This window comes from Phyllostomus discolor, chromosome 11 (genome assembly GCF_004126475.2).
Source record: "Phyllostomus discolor isolate MPI-MPIP mPhyDis1 chromosome 11, mPhyDis1.pri.v3, whole genome shotgun sequence".
Lineage (NCBI taxonomy): Eukaryota > Metazoa > Chordata > Mammalia > Chiroptera > Phyllostomidae > Phyllostomus > Phyllostomus discolor.
In genome coordinates, this window is record NC_040913.2 from 27,051,291 (window position 1) to 27,068,740 (window position 17,450).

General features: G+C 36.0%; 1 pseudogene; it reads right to left on the bottom strand.

Annotated features, from left to right (window-relative positions):
• Positions 1 to 11,952: 11,952 nt before the first annotated feature.
• LOC114508338 lies at positions 11,953 to 12,366 on the bottom strand (annotated as a pseudogene).
• Between the last annotated feature and the right edge of the window lie 5,084 nt (positions 12,367 to 17,450).

A 17,450-nucleotide genomic window follows, 5' to 3' on the forward strand; every position in this document is an offset into this window, starting at 1 on the left:
GAAAATTGTTTTTATTATTATTAAAAAAAGGAGAGAAGATCTCAGTATAAATAACATCAGCTGTAAAGTAGGTACAGATAGATGAGAGACAAAATCTGAGGACTAAGCCTACACTTGAGATGTCAAGATGAAAAAAAAAATATCCAGTTGTTTGGGAGTACCTACAAGAGCAGCTACCTTCTGATTGCTTCTATTTCTTAAGGAAATTGAGAAACAAGCAAGCAACTGAAAGTGCATACTAGAGAAGATTTAGTAGAATGTGAAATGTATTAAATATTGGAGTGTAAGAGAGTGTACAGACTAAGGAAATGTAAAGTGATTGGCAATCAGCTTTGAGATGTAACTTAGATTGTGTAATGAAGATACACGGTTGTGTATTTTTCACCTTTTGACAGAGAGCAAAGCATAAGATAGTTGCTTATCTATTTACATGAGTAATCAGAATGGTGATCGTAGAGGGAGGTAAGAAAATAAGTGGGGTGAAGGTTGTGGATGTGGAGAGTGGTAGAGAGAAGGAAAGGACAGAGATTGTAAGGACAATAAATTTAAGTTTCTGGTAGAATTCAGAATTCTTAAATTGAGATCTTATAGTGAGTGAATTGGAAAGTTAGTATGTGGTACTGTTAGGAGAACTCAAGAGTTAAAGATTTTACCTGTGTTTATAGTATAAGCTATAGTATAGTATAGTATAGTATAGGCTTAAGTGATTAATGTATGTGGAAACTTGTTATTCCAAGAACTGGAATACATGACTCCAGGAGGCTGACAAGCCATTCAACCTTTGTGCCTAGGAGGGTCTGCAAACTATGGTTTTAGATGATATCTGAGCCATTGTCTTCCAAAGAAGGAATGCCCTGTGATGCAGATAATTGTTTATCAGTAGACAAATAAACACTAGAAAAATGGGTGCCAGATTGCAACCCTTACCTAATTAACCCATTTTGCAAACCCCTATCTACCTTTTTATTCTCCTTATACAAAAGATAGGCTTGAGATGAGATGCTAAGATAGATTTCAGTTGTACGTAATCCACCACCTCAAGTCACTGGCATCTGAACAGTGCACACAAAGATTCAATCCTTATCTGTACTTACTGGTTCTGGTAGTGACAGGCAGGGTGAACACCAGCTCTTCCGGTTTCAGTACTCTCGATATTAAATGCTTGAAACTGAAATGTTAAGACCTTGCAGATAAATATCAAGGACTTCTGGTATTTCACCACGAGGGTGGATCACTTGATGATGGATTTAAAGTGAAGATATTTATGGGAGAGGATCTCAGACATTAAAAAATGCGATATTAAAGGAAAACATCTAAGCAATTGATATTTTAATAATAAAACAGGATAAATGGTTGGGAAGTGTGATCCAGTCTTTGGTAAATGGCTGAAACAATAGGGACAAGTGGGTAGAATGGACTGGTATTATCTACTTCAAAATGTGTAAAATGAGAAGGTGAGAAATCAGGAGGAACAAACACTGAAATGTCAATAAGGAATAAGGGGGACTTTTATTCTATCTCCATGCTCTTCTATATGTAAGCTATGGGAGAAAATGAAACACAACAGACCACTTATTGAGGTTGCACAGGACATGCTAATGTCAAATAACTACCAGTTTTGGGTAGAGAAATAAAGTGACAAGAACATAAGAAAATACATAGAGAATATTTTAAAAAATTGATGCTGACAGAGGGAGAGAGGATTGTTGAATTACTTTCAAATTAATTAATTTTTAAAAATTGGGTCTAGGAGGTACATGAATAATCAGTTAACATTACCTCTTCTGTTTTTGTTGACACTAATCCCCTTTGCCAAACACCAAAACTAAATTGGGTTCTTTAACCTACTTTTGTTCAATTCCTTTCATCCCAGTTACAATTAATTTACATATGTTATTTTTATCTTTTCTAAACAGTAGCTGAATAACACTGAATAAATCAATGCAAGTGCCCTTTATTAAATTACAGTTCAATTTCTAATTTACTCGCTTTGCTAAATCATTTTTCTGTAGAAAATATTAATGTTCAAATATTTTCTCAACTAACTCAAAGTTCTAAAGTCCATTCATCTGAGACGAGAAGAGCAGTGAGTCCTTGCCTTAATAGTTATAGTATTTTCTCTGTAAAAAGCTAGTAAATATTAAAAACCAAGTGGAAGATAGTCTGTAGAGTGTGGGGAAAAATAATGTGCTACTGGAAAGTTCCTGCTTGTAGTATGCATTTTAACAAGCTTTAGTCATGGAAATGGAAATTGTTTTCAATACTTTATAAAGAAGAAAAATGAATTAACCAGTTTTAATAGGAAATTTGGAAATAAATTAGAAAATAGTACCAATCAAGTGTAACCAAAGATGCAGATGTGATAGAAAAAAAGCCTAAAGAAATTTTGGCTGTGTGTGGAAGATTTGGGATTTCATTGTAATTTAATTTCTTTATTTTTGGATAATTTACAGTTTTTATTTTCTCTTGCTCTAATATTTCCACTTTAATTTTTCATAAATATATAATTTATAAAGTTTTTTGGCATATGTCTGTAAATATTTTATTTTAAAAATATTGACTAACTCTAGTTATTTTTTCTTTTTTTAAAATATTTTATTTATGTATTTTTAGAGAAAGGGGAAGGGAAAGAGAAAGAGAGGAAGAGAAAGATCAATGTGTGGTTGCTTCTTGCATGATACCCACTGGGGACCTGGCCTGCAACCCAGGCATGTGCTCTGACTGGGAATCGAACCTGTGACCCTTTGGTTCATAGTCTGGCACTCAATCCATTGAGCCATACCAGCCAGGGTTGTTTTTTTTTCTTCTTATATATTTCCTTTTAGAATATTTTTTTCTTAAGGATGTCAGAGGAACAACAGCATGAGAGAAGCCCTTGGCCTCTCCCTTTGAAGTTTCAATGATTTGAACAGTTCTAACTCAACAAACAATTTCTTAATCACCACAACAACACACCTAAGAGATCCACACATTGAAAGAATAAAGATGCACCTGTGGGAGAGAGCCAGCGAGATAAAAAAGGAAAAGATGTGGGCCAAGCCAGGCATACCACCCTATAGCTGGAAGTTCACGAGGAGACTCAAAGTGGAGAGGAGAACAATCAGGTTGTGGCTGGCACTCCCTTCAGCTGCAGGAGCAAAGAGATTTGTTGGGAATTCCTACAGGAGTTGGCTGTATGAGATGTGGCTGAGCCCAGAGACTTAGCAAGGACACTCCACAGGGGTGTGGCCAGAGTACTGAGAAGTTAGCATTTCTGACACAGAAACACGGCCATGGAGATCTGCTGCCTGTGGCTTCCCAGAACATGCCTTCCTTTGCCCTTGGCTTCAGGTTGCACAGCACATTATCTGCAAACCTGAGGACTGATACTACAGATACTACTTTTCTCCCAGAGAAAATGGTGTATTCTGTGACTGGTCTCAGAGTTGGGGCACAAGGGGGACACCATGGAGGTCCAAGGTAGCCATTACTGAGATGACTAAACCACAAAGAATGGAAAGAAACCTACAAATATGTGGAGTTTAAATGACATGCTGTGAAAAAATGACTGGGTCAAAGAAAAATAAAAGAGGAGATCAAAACATACAAAGAGACAAATGAAAAATGACCATATGACCTATAAAAACTTCCTGGGATGCAGCAAAAGCAGTGACAAGAGGGAAATTTATATCATTACAGGACTATCTCAAGAAACGAGCAATCCCAAGTAATGGCTTAACATTGCATCTTAAAAAACTACAAAAGCAACCCAAGTCTGCAGAAGAAAAGGAATGATAAAAATTAGAGCAGAACTGAATGAGAGAAAAAAAGACTACAGAAATTAATACCACAAAGATCTGGTTCTTTGTAATGATTAGGAAAATTGACACACCTCTGTCTGGACTCACTAAAGAGAAGAGAGGAAAGAGTCATATTAACAATATCAGAAGTGAAAGAGAAGTTATCACAGACATCACAGGTATATGAAAGATCACACTAGAAAACTTATATACCACAAAATTCAATCATCTGGAAGAAATGGATAAATTCCTATAAATATATACCATATTTTTTAGGACTATAAGATGCACTGGACCATAAGACGCACCTAGGTTTTAGAGGAGAAAATAAGAAAAAAATTTTAAAGCAAAAAATGTGGTAAAATATTTAATAACCTGTGACCCCACTCCACTGCCCCCCCGACAGTGAGCCAGGTAAGCTACATTCAGCCTATAAGATGCACCCCCATTTTCCTCCCAAATTTGGGGGGGGAAGTATGTCTTATAGTCCGAAAAATATGATAACTTCCTTGAATAAATCATATAGAACTGGGAAATCTAAACAGACCAATCAACAGTGAGGAAATTAAAACAACCACCAAAACCCTCTCCAAAAATATAAATTATAACCAGGTGACTTCATTAGTGAATTCTACCAAATATTGAAAAAAGATTTGATACCAATCCTTCTCAAACAATTCTAAAAAGATGAAGAAAAGGCAATACTCCCTAACACACTTGATTATGGCAAAATAACCCTGATACCAAAACCTGGCAAGGATAGCACAGAAAAAGAAAACTATAGACCAATATTTCTGATGAATGTAGATCTAAAAGTTCTAAACAAAACACTAGCAAATCAAATACAACATAACAAAAATACATCATGATCAAGTGGGGTTCATTCTAGGAGCACAAGTTTGGTTCAACATACACAAATCAATGTAATATGCCACATTAACAAAAACAAATGATGTAAATGACATGATATCTGTAGATGCAAAAAAGTATTTGATAAGATACAACATCCACTTATGATTAAAACACAAAAATAGGTATAGGAGGAAATCAACATAGTAAAGACCATGTATGCCAATCACTCAGCCAACATCATACTCAGTGGTGAAAATCTGAAAGCTTTGCCCGTGAAATCAGAAACAAAATAAGGATGCCCATTCTCACCATTAACATAGTCCTGGAAATCCTAGCTAGAGCAATTAAGAATACATAAATAAATAAATAAATAAATAAATAAATAAATGTTGTGCATATTTGGAAAGAAGGAGAAATGTCACTCTTTTCAGACGTCATGATTCTTTATGAAGAAAACCCTAAAGACTCCACCAAAACTATTAGAAACAAGCAAATACAGTAGACTTGCAGTATACAAAATTAATGTACCAAAATGTATTGCTTTCCTATATACAAACAATAAAACTTTAGAAGAGGAAAAGACAAAAGTCATTTCTTTTGTAATTACAATAAAAAATATGCCTAAGAATAAATGTAGAAAGTATGTAAGGGACCTACATATTGGAAACCACAAAGCATTACTAAAAGAGTTTGAAAAATACAAAAAGAAATGGAAATATATCCCATGGTCATGGACCGGAATACTCAAAATAGTTACAATGTCCTTATTACTCAAAACAATATACAGAGGTATTGCAATTGCCATCAAATCTCAATGTCATTTTTTTTAAAGAAATAGAACAAAAATAATCAGATTTGTATTAACCGCAGGAGACCTCAAATACGTTAAATAATTCTGATAAAAAGGAACAAAGACAGAGGTATTGCATTACCTGACTTCAAATAATACTATACAGCTACTATAAATGGCATGGTATTGGCAAGAATGCAGACACACAGACCAATGGAAACACTGAGATTTCAGAAATAAAATCACATGTATATGGGCAAGTTATGTTTGACAAAAAAGCTGAGAACACAGAATAAAGAAGAAAAACAGTTATTCAATAAATTGGAAAGCCACGTGCAAAAGAATGAAATGAGATTATAGTGTGTCCTCATGTAAAAAATTAATTCAAAGTTGATCAAAAACCTAAATATAAGATCTAAAACAATAAAATACATAGAAAAAAGCATAGGTACTAAACTTATGGACTTTGGCTTTAGAGAACATTTTATGAATTTGACCCCAAAGTTAAGGGAAGTACAGAATGAAAATAAATGAATGAAGCTATATCAAACTAAGCTTTTGCACAGTAAAAGGAATTACCAACAAAACAGAAAGGCAACCAACCAAATGGGAGGTGATATTTGCAAACAATAGCTTTGACAAGAGGTTAATATCCAAAATATAAAAAGAACACCTGCAACTCAAAACCAAAGAAAAACAATCCAATTTGAAAATGGGCAAAGAGAAAAAATGGGCCAAGAGCCTGGACACCTCTCCACTGATATATGAAAAGACGTTCAGCTTCACAAACTATTAGATAAATGAATGCTAAAAGTACAAAAAGATAATGCCTCACATCTATTAGAATGCCTATTATGAACAAGATAAGTGTTGGAGAGGTTGTGGAGAAAAAGGAACTCTTCATTCACTGCTGGTGGGAATATAAACTGATACCGTTACTATGAAAAACAGTATGAAGTTTCCTCAAAAAATTAAGAATAGAGTTATCATATGACCCAGCAATCCTTCTTCAGGGTATCTACCAGAAAAACTTAAAAGCATTTATTTGCAAAGACTTATGCACCCTATGTTCACTGCAGCATTATTTATGGTGGCCAAGACATGGGGACAACCAAAGTATATGTTGATAGAAGATTGGATAAATCATAAATGGAATACTAGTCAGCCATAAGAGAAGTTGAAATACTGCTATTTGGGACAACATGGGTGGACCCTGAGAATATTATGCTACGTGAAATTAGTAAGTCAGTAAAAGCTCACAAACACATTGCTTCACTCATACGTGAGGTATAAAACAGAAACTCATAGAGAGAGACAACAGTATGGTGGTTACCAGAGAGAGCGAGGTTGGGGAGGGAGTAAACGATAAAGGTGGGCAAATACGGTGATGGGAGATGATTTGACTTTGTGTGGCAGGCACACATTCCAACATGCAAATCATGTATTACAGAAATGTACACTTTATACCTGCATGATCTTATCAACCAATGGCATGCCAATAAATTCAATGAGAAATTTTTTCTTGTGTCATGTTACAGAAGTTGTGTATTTATTCATCATTTTTGAAGATTTATATTTTTGTTTTACTTTGCTACATTTCCCTGTTCCCTTCTTTGAATTCTTTTGTTTGTAGTTTTATCATATCCTTTCATCTCCTTATCTGGCTTTATTTTATTGCTTAAGATTCTAGAGTTGAACATTTAGCCAATTTTTAAAAATTTGCTCTTAATTTCTGATAAATGTAACTAAAATATTACAGAAGAGCCATTGTATTACACAATGTTTTTCTACTATTTTAATTGCCCCTGCATTTTAATTATTCTGTAACTTCTCTATGTTCTCTTATTTAGCTCAAATGATTTTTATATTGTGTTTTTAAATAAATGTTTCTTAATTTGTAATTTAATCAGATTTGTGGTCAAAGTATATACTCTATAGCTATTTTTGAGGCTTTCCTCAAAACCTAACATATTTGACTTTTTTTTTTATTTTTTTTATTTTTAAATTTTATTTTTCAATTACAGTTTATATTCAATATTGTTTTGTATTAGTTTCAAGTGTACAGTATAATTGTCAGACAATCATATACTTAACAAAGTATTCCCCCTAATATTTCTGGTACCCAAGAACACCATACATAGTTATTATAATAGTATTGACTATATTTCCTGTGCTGTACTTTACATCCCCATGACTATTTTCTAACTATCAATCTGCACTTCACCTTTTCAATCCCTTCACCATTTTACCCAGTCCTCCAACCCCCTCCCCCAGCAACCATCAATTGCTCTTTGTATCTATGAGTGTTTCTTTTTTTTTTCTTTTTTTAAATATATTTTATTGATTATGCTATTACAGTTGTCCCATTTCCCCCCTTCTCTCCCCTCCACCCCTCCCACCCACATTTTCCCCTTTAGTTCATGTCCATGTGTCATACTTATGAGTTCTTTAGTTTCTACATTTCCCGTACTATTCTTGCCCTCCCCCTATCTATTTTCAACCTACATTCTATGCTACTTATTCTCTATACCTTTTCCCCCTCTCTCCTCCTCCCACCCCCCTGCTGCTAACCCTCCATGTGCCCTCCATTTCTGTGGTTCTGTTCCTGTTCTAATTGTTTACTTAGTTTCTTTTGGTTTTGCTTTAGGCGTGGTTGTTAATATTTGTGAGTTTGCTGTCCTTTTACTATACATGTCTTTTCTTTATCTTCTTTTCTTAGATAAATCCCTTTAGCATTTCATAAAATAAGGGCTTGGTGATGATGAACTCCTTTAACTTGACCTTATCTGAGAAGCACTTTATCTTTCCTTCCATTCTAAATGAGAGCTTTGCTGGATAGAGCAATCTGGGATGTAGGTCCTTGTCTTTCATGACTTGGAATATTTCTTTCCAGCCCCTTCTTGCCTGTAAGGTCTCTTTGGAGAAATCAGCTGACAGTCTGATGGGAACTCCTTTGTAGGTTACTGTCCTGTTACCTCTTGCTGCTTCTAGGATTCTCTCCTTCGTTTTTACCTTGGCTAATGTAATTATGATGTGCCTTGGTGTGTTTCTTCTTGGGTCCAACTTCTTTGGGGCTCTCTGAGCTTCTTGGATTTCTTGGAAGACTGTTCCCTTTGCCATATTGGGGAAGTTCTCCTTGATTATTTGTTCAAATATGTGCTCAATCTGTTGCTTTTCCCCTTCCGATTCTGGTACCCCTATAATTCGGATATTGGAACGTTTAAAGGTGTCTTGGATGCTCTTAATCTTTTCCTCAATTTTTTGAATTCTTATTTCATCATGCTTTCCTGCTTGGTTGATTCTATCTTCCTTCTGGTCCACTGTATTGTTTTGAGACTCATATTCCTTCCTTTCACTATTGGCTCTCCTCCGCGTGTCTTCCTGCATCTGTTTTATGGTAATCTGCATTCTTTCATCTAAATTTTGTCCAAAATCAACCAGTTCTGTGAGCTTTCTGATCACCAGTGTTTTGAACTGTGCATCTGATAGATTGGCTAATTCTTGGTCGCTCAAAAGGATGAGTCCTGGGGGACTGATCTGCTCTGTTGAAAACATATTTTTTTTCCCCTATCTCTCCTTTTTTTTTTCGGGTCTGGTTGCTCTTGTTACGGTGGGGCACGGAGCCTTAGGTGCTCACTGGGACTGGGAACCCCAGTCGCTAGATTGTGACGTTATATGTGGGGGCGGGGCGGGAGCGGGAGCGGGGCGGGAGAAAACAATGGCGGTAGTTCCGTTCCCCTGGACTCAGACCCTTGTCTGGGCTTCTGGGCCACGAGTTCTGCCCTGGTCCACAATCGCTGCCCCTCTGGGTCTGCCAGCCGCAGCTTGCGTACTCAGGGATCACCGCTGCCTTCTTGCGCGCTGGATGGCTGTCGCGCCGATTTTGCGCCAAACTTTCCCCCAACCTCCACGCGCCGCCGGTCCGAGCCAGCCCCGCGCCCGCCGGCTCGTCTTCCCCTACCAGTCCGGATGAACGTGTCTACTTCAGCTTCTTGGCTGCCCGACTTCCATTCAGATAAATCCTCTGCTGGATCTGGGTGTTATTCTGATAGTAAATTATTGTTGTAAATTATTGGTTTTCTAATCTTGGTTGTACGAGGAGATACAGTGTATCCACCTATTCCTCCATCTTGCCGGAAGTCCCCACATATCTGACTTTTTAAAATATTAATTTTTGATCCAAATATCATATATGTATATGTACAAAACATATGCATATGTGTATATATACACAAAAATATATATATGCACATATACATCACATATAATTATGTTTGAGTTAGATACTACAACATGGATATACTTTACAAAACATTGTGAAGTGAATAAAAAGCATTTTAATAATTTAGAAAAATATTTCTATAAATATAAACACATATTCACCAAACTCCATTGGTAAATATTTTGGAGACCTATACATACTCATATGTAAATATTTTGTAGATATATACATGTATCTAGGATTTCTACCATAGATGTGTCCATAAATAGGACAAGATTCTACAGGCAAGAGTTCCTAGTGACACAAAAACACTTAAAGAGAAGACTGTCCCCACGCCTCTCTCATTGTTTCTCTCTCCTTCTCTTCATAATATGCATATGGAGGAATATTATGGATATAAAAATTAGATTATCAAACAGATAAAAACATGAAATAACTGTAGGAAGGGGGCATTGGATGGATTATCAGAAATTGTTAAGAGCTTCACCTGTGTTATTTACTAATTACAGATTGCAAACTTGGAAGCATAACACCAAATTCAAGGCTGCCTAGACAATATGTATTCCAAGTAGGAATCCAGTACCTCTACATTATATTTTATAATATTCTTCAGTGAATGCCCTAATATTTTAATAATATTCTATTCTACATACTGGTTATTATTTGATCTAGTTGGTACTGTATAAATTTGCATGCACATTTGTGTAAATCACTACTTAGAAATTTTACATAGCTATTCCACAGAGGGCATTCGCTTACTTTCCCACTGACAACTTGTGTTAGCATTATGCACTATTAAGAAAAATAACTTTTTAGAGACTGTGAACTCTGACCAGAAGAACCAAAGTGACAACAGCAGTCGGGAATCATTTTTGCTAAATGTTCAATGACCTTGGCCTAAACTCCTCAGAGTAATGCCAAAACATAGAAAGGAATGCCGTATATCGGGGCCTTGGGAAGGCTGAGTCTCGGCAAAAGTTTAATTTTTTATTAGTGATTATTTCCCTTGAAAATAGTAGAGCTAGTTATTGCTCTCATAAATTTATTGCTAACGATCATTTAAGAACTGGACTGTATTTCAGAGTGTGCCCAGCAAACCCAGAATTATTCAGAGGAAGAATTTGAGGTCTAGTAAATGTAACTAAATTCCCCAATATTTCAAAACTAGTTAGTGATAAGGCAATTAAAATAATGTTCTTATGGAACCAATGCTGGTATCCAGACTTGTTTATAGTAATTAAAGCCATAAAAGTACTAATTATTTTTGAAAATGTTAGGACTCCTCCTAATGCATATTCACATACTAGTTCTAAAGACATAGCATTCTATTGCCATGTGAATTTATGGCAAAGTTTTTAATATTCATTGGCCTTCCACTTTTGTATTTGGAGTCAGAAAATACTCTCATATGTTATTGCATTTATCCTTCCCTTCTAACTGTTATGTTTGGAATGTGAAATTAAAAAAATGTGAAAATGAGTTTCTACACCAATTCAAGACTCTAAAAACTTTTGAAAGAATTTTGTTAAAAATGAACCACTTTTAAATAAAGATATTTTATTTACAAAAAAGCTCACCACTTAAGCAATTACATTTTTGTCATTTCTCAATATTACATTTTAATGTGAGAACCCACCTCACTAATTTTAAAATACTTTATTTTATTTTTTTTTTAATTTTTTTCTCTCCATTTGCTCTTTGCCAATCAATCCCATTAAAGAATTCCAGGAGGCATGCAGATGGGATCACATCTTGCAACTGAGAAATCTTAATTGTTCTGTGAACCCTGGTCTGCACCATGTTTCTGATGGAAGCTGCTTTATATTTATGAGTTGAAATCTGTGTTTCACATCTCATTTAAATGAAAGTTTAATATTCTTAAATATCTAGCACAAGTAGATTAAAATGCATGAAGATTGCAGGAAATGAACTTTACTTCTCAGCATCCCAAACATCTGGAATATAAAAGTCCAGGGATGGATATTATAAGTAAGATGGGTAAAAAAGAAGTGTGCTTTAAAATAACAAAGTTTCAACATTGATTTTTTTCCCCCCAAAGTACAAAAAAGTGTAATCTAACCATCAGAGGAAAAGCTTCTTTGGTTCATTTCTTTGTTAAGAATGAGTTCATGCAAAACTGTACATCCAAGTGTGTGTGCAAGAGACACAAACATGCATCTCACACACAAGCACGTACACCCATGAAGGCAGACACACATCTGAGTTTTTTGTTGTTCTAGGCACTTCATATCCACATTCTTAAGTCTGCCACCTGCTCAATGCATCTGATTAGTTACTTCTTTGGAGGCAGTGGTGGATGACACTCCCTGCTGGGAAATACCTAGCCACCAAGAAAAGGAGCTCTCACTTGCAGATGCCTTCCCCACTCCCATCTTTGCATTTGTCCATACCATGGCCATGAAGTGTCAGTCCCAGAGTTGAAACCAGGTTGCTGGAAGTTGTAGTTCTTAATTTCACTGTACCATCTACCAGCCACCTCCTTTCCTCTCTGATCACAGGATACCCAGGCCTGGTTCTTTCAGCACTGGCTGTGATGGACTCCAGGCTTGTACTTGAGGATCCTTGTGCTGGCCAGGGCCTCTGCTTAGCCTCCTGATTGAGTTTCCTGCAGGACTTCAGTGGGGGAATGCCATGCTGCTGTTGGTATGATTGTGCGCCCTCAGGACCTCATTATTAAACTGTTTGGAAGGTGACTTCTACATGGCTCTCTTGGTATGGTCATGGTCTCCTGCTGAGTCTAAAGTTAATTTTAAACAGAATAATTTTACTTGTAAAAATTTGTACAATATTAATGTGACAAAAAAACTACTAGTTGAACAAAATTATAGAAAAGTTTAACACTATAAAATACTCAAATAAGGCAAAGATAGGTTTACAGTGTTTGTATAGAAAATAATACAATAATTGATAAATAATAATGCAAGAATAAAATCTCGGGACCCAAGATGGTGGCAAATTAGGTAAAAATTACACTAATCTCCTTCTGGAGCCAAACTGGAATTACAACTAAATTATAAAATATTTCTGAATAACGAACTGAAGATTAGCTGGAGAGAAGCCTTAGAACAAGTGACTTACATAAAAAGACACATCGAGACTGGCAGGAAGTGCAGACAAACAAGAGGGCTAACTGGCTCCAGTGTGTGGCACCTGAGGTTCTGTAGGCATAGTTCAGCTGTGGGAGTGTTCCCTCTGGAAAGTGTGGGCTCTATACCCCAAGCTAGGCTCCACAGCCTAGAGTTTGAGAATCAGGAAAAATGTTCACATAACACTGGACTGTGAAAAGCAGTGAGATTTTTGTCTACCAGGGAGAAATGGCTGGAGATTCAGCAACCTTCGTAAAAGGCCAATGAACAAGATTTTGTTTGAAACCACTTACCCTGGGCTCAAGGGGAAGATGGGCAGAGCATACCAGAGTTGTGTGAGGAAAGTCTGGGGTTGGTAGCACTAGGGAGAGAGTTGAAGTGTCAGCTTCCAGGATCCCTGTGTCCAGTCATCCTCCCAATACTACAGAAGCCATCTTTCCCCAGCAGAACACTCCTCTTCAGAGGGCATTAGCCTGGGTTAAAGCAATAACCCCACCCACAGTAAACTCTCTTTGCCCACCCTGCCGAGCTTAAGCCCTTTTGAGGAGAATAGCTGGAGGCTCCTTAAGTGAATAAGCATTCACTTAAGGTAATCTGTAGGCAGGGGCAGATCTCTGGGTGCTGTGAAGTTTTTCTTACCTGCTCCTCAGACCAGGGCTGGTAACCACCAGCCTAGGTGCACAGCTTGTTTCCACTTGTACCCAGGCCCAGAAGAGGGAATCAGATGCTGTGGATCACTGATAGCTCCAAACAGGTTGTCCAGGGCAAGTCACAAACAGCATTTGACATAGGTCTACATCAGAGTCTTTTCAAATTTACCTAATATGTAGAAACAAACACAAAGAGGAAGCCAAAATAGAAAGACAAAGACACAGCACCCAAATGCAAGAATAAGAATTCTCCAGAAGAAGAGCTAAATGAAATGAAGGCAAGCAATTTATCAGATATAGAGTTCAATGTAATGATTATAAGGATGCTCAACAGCATGAAAAAAGAATGTAGAAACTATATAAAAAGATCAGTCATAAATAAAGAATATAATAGCTTGCCCTGGCTGGTGTGGCTCAGTGGAGTGGTAACCAAAGGGTCACCGGTTTGATTCCTAGTCAGGGCACATGCCTGGGTTGTGGGCCGGATCCCCAGTAGGGGGCGCATGAGAGGCAATCACACATTAATGTTCCTCTCCTTTCTCTCTCCCTTCCCCACTCTCTAAAAATAAATAAATAACATATTTTAAAAAGAAGAATGTAATACCTGAAATAAATAATACACTGGGAGGAATAAACAGTAGGTTAGATGAAGTAGAGGATTCAATCAGTGATTTGGAAGACAAGATAGAATAAAACACCCAAGCACAGAAGCAAAAAAAATAAATAAACAAAAAAGGATTTTAAAAAATGAGGATAGTTTAAGGAAAGTCTGGGAAAATATGAAGTATAACAAAATCCATATTCTGTGGGGTAACAGAAAGAGAATAGAGAGAAAAAGGGATTGATGATATATTTGAAGAAATAATGACAAAAAATTTCCTTAACCTTGTGAAGAAATAAGACACACAAGTACAGTAAGCACAGAATACCCCAAATAAAATGGACCCAAGGAGGCCCACACCATGACATGTCATAATTGAAAAGGCAAAGCTTAAAGACAAGGAGAGAATCTTAAAATCCACAAGAAAAAGGCAGTTAGTTACCTGCAAGTGAGCTCCCATAAGACTATTGTTTGATTTCTAAACTGAAACATTTCAGACCAGAAGGGACTGGTTTGACATATTTGAAGTGATGAAAAGCAAGAACCTACAACCAAGGTCACTTTACCCAGCAAGACTATTTTTTAAAATTGAAGGGGAAAAAAAGAGCTTCCCAGACAAGAAAAATATAAAGGTGTACATTACCATCAAACTAGCATTAAAACAAATATTAAAGGGTTTGCTTTAAGATACAGAAAAATAAGAAAACAGAAGACATAGCTAAAAATAAAATGGCAATAAATACTTATCTATCAATAATCACTTTAAATGTAAATGGCTTCAATGATCCAATCAAAAGACATGGGTAGCTGAATGGATAAGAAAACAAGACCCACATACATACTTTCTGCAAGAGACCACCTCAGATCAAAAGATACACACAGACTAAAAGTAAGTGGATAAAGATATTTCATGTAAATGAGAAGGGAAAAAATGATGGGGTAGCAATAATTGTATCTGACAAAATGGACTTCAGAACCAAAGCTATAGTAAGAGACAAAGGAAGACACTACATACTGATAAAGGAACACTCCAGCAGGGGGATATAACCCTAGTAAATGTTTACACACTCAACATAGGAGCACCTAAATACGTGAAGCAAATCTTGATGGACATAAAGGGAGTAACAGAAATACAGTCATAATAAGGGATTTTAACACCTCATTGATATGAATGGATAGATCTTCCAGATAGAAATCAAGGAGATGACTACCTTAAATGAAACAGTGGACCATTAAAATGGATTTATATCTTCAAGCAGCAGCATCTGCATTCTTTTCAAGGGCATATGGAACATTTTCTAGAATAGACCACATCTAAGACACAAAATACATCTCAATAAATTTAAGAAGATTGAAATCATATCAAGAATCTTCTCTGACCATAGTGTTATGATACTAGAAATCAATCACAGGAACAAAATTGAAAACACAGAAGGACATGGAAGCTAAATAATAGGTTACTAAACAATAAATGGGTTAACCATGAGATCCAGGAAAAAATCAAACAATGCCTTCAAAGGAATGAAAATAAGAACAAAACAACCCCAAGTCTGTGGGACATAGAGAAAGCAGTCCTAAGGGAGAAGTCCATAGCATTATAGGCTGATTTCAACAAACAAGAAAAAGCTCAAATACACAATCTAACTGTAGATTTAAAAATAATTTGAAAAGAACAATGAAGCCCAAAGTAAGTAAAAGTAAGGAAATAATAAAGATCAGAGCAAACCTTTAACCAGACTCATCAGGAAAAAAAAAGAGAGAACCCAATAAATAAAATCAGAAATTAAAGAGGAGAAATAACAACTGACACTGAAAATATACAAATGATTGTAAGAAAATATTATGAACAACTGTATGTCAACAAATTGGACAACCTGGATGAAATGGATGAATTCCTAGAAACATACAATGTTCCAGAACTAAATCAGGACAAATCAGAGAATCTGAATAGACAGACTTCTAAGCTCATTTTACAAGGCCAGCATCATCCTAATTCTGAAACCAGATGAAAGGAAACCACTGCAAGGAAAACTATAGATCAATATCCCTAATGAACATAGATGCTAAAATCCTCAACAAAATATTAGCAAACTAAATACAGCAAAACATTAAAAACAGAAAAATCATACACCATGATCAACTGAGAATTACTTTGGGAATGCAAGGTTGGTATAATATCTGCAAATCATTAAACATGATACACCACATAAACAAAATGAAGGATAAAAACTACATGATCATATCAATAGATGCAGAAAAAACATTTGATAAATACCAGCACACATTTATGATAAAAACACTCAGCAAACTAAGAGTAGAAAGAGCATACCTCAGTATTAAAGGTAATATATGATAAATCCACAGCCAAATTAAATGTTAGACTTAAAACCATAAAAATCATAGAAGAAAACATAGTAAAATCTCAGGCATTTCCATAACAATATTTTTTCTGACATTTTTCTTTGAGAAAGGGAGACAACAACAACAGTTGGGATTACATCAGACTAAAATGTTTTTGCACAGCAAAGGAAATTATTGACAAAATGAAAAGACAATCCACTGAATGGGAGAATACATTAATCAATACATCTGATAAGGGGTTAATATCCAAAATATACAAATTGCTTTTAAACCTCAACACCAAAAAAACTAAACAATGCAATTTAAAAAATGGACAAAGAACCTGAGTAGACACGTCTCAAAGAGGATTATAGACATTGGTCAATAGACATTTGAAAAGATGCTGAATGTCTCTAATCATCAGAGAAATGCAAATTAAAACCACAATGAGGTGTCATCTCACATTCCTCAGAATGGCTCTTGTCAATAAATCAACAAACAACAAATGTTGGTGAAGATGTGGAGAAAGGGAAACCCTTGTGCATTGTTGCTGGGAATGCTGATTGGTACAGGCACTGGGTAAAACAGTATGGACTTACTTCAAAAAATTTAAGATGGAACTGCTTTATGACCCAGTGATTTCACTTTTGAGAATTTATTTCAGGAAACCTAGAACACTAATTCAAAAAAATTATATGCACCACTATGTTCATTACAGTGCTATTTACAATAGTTAGGGTTCGGAAGCAGTTCAAGCGTCCTCCAGTAGATGAGTGAATAAAACAGTTATGGTATATTCACACAATGGAATAGTACTCGGCCATAAAAGGGAAGATGATTTTACCTTTTGCAACAGCATGGATAGACTTGGAGAACATTATGGTAAGTGAAATAACCCAGTTAGATAAAGAGAATTGCCATATGACTTTATTCATAAGTGGAATATAATGAACAAACTGAGCTAACAAGCAAAATATAAACAGATTCACAGATAGCAGGCTGACAGCTCTGTGGGGGTTTAGGGGTGGGGTGATCGAGCAAAAAGATAAAAAAAGGAAGAACTGATGGATAGGAACAACAGTGTGGTGATTATGATGGGGAGCAGGTGG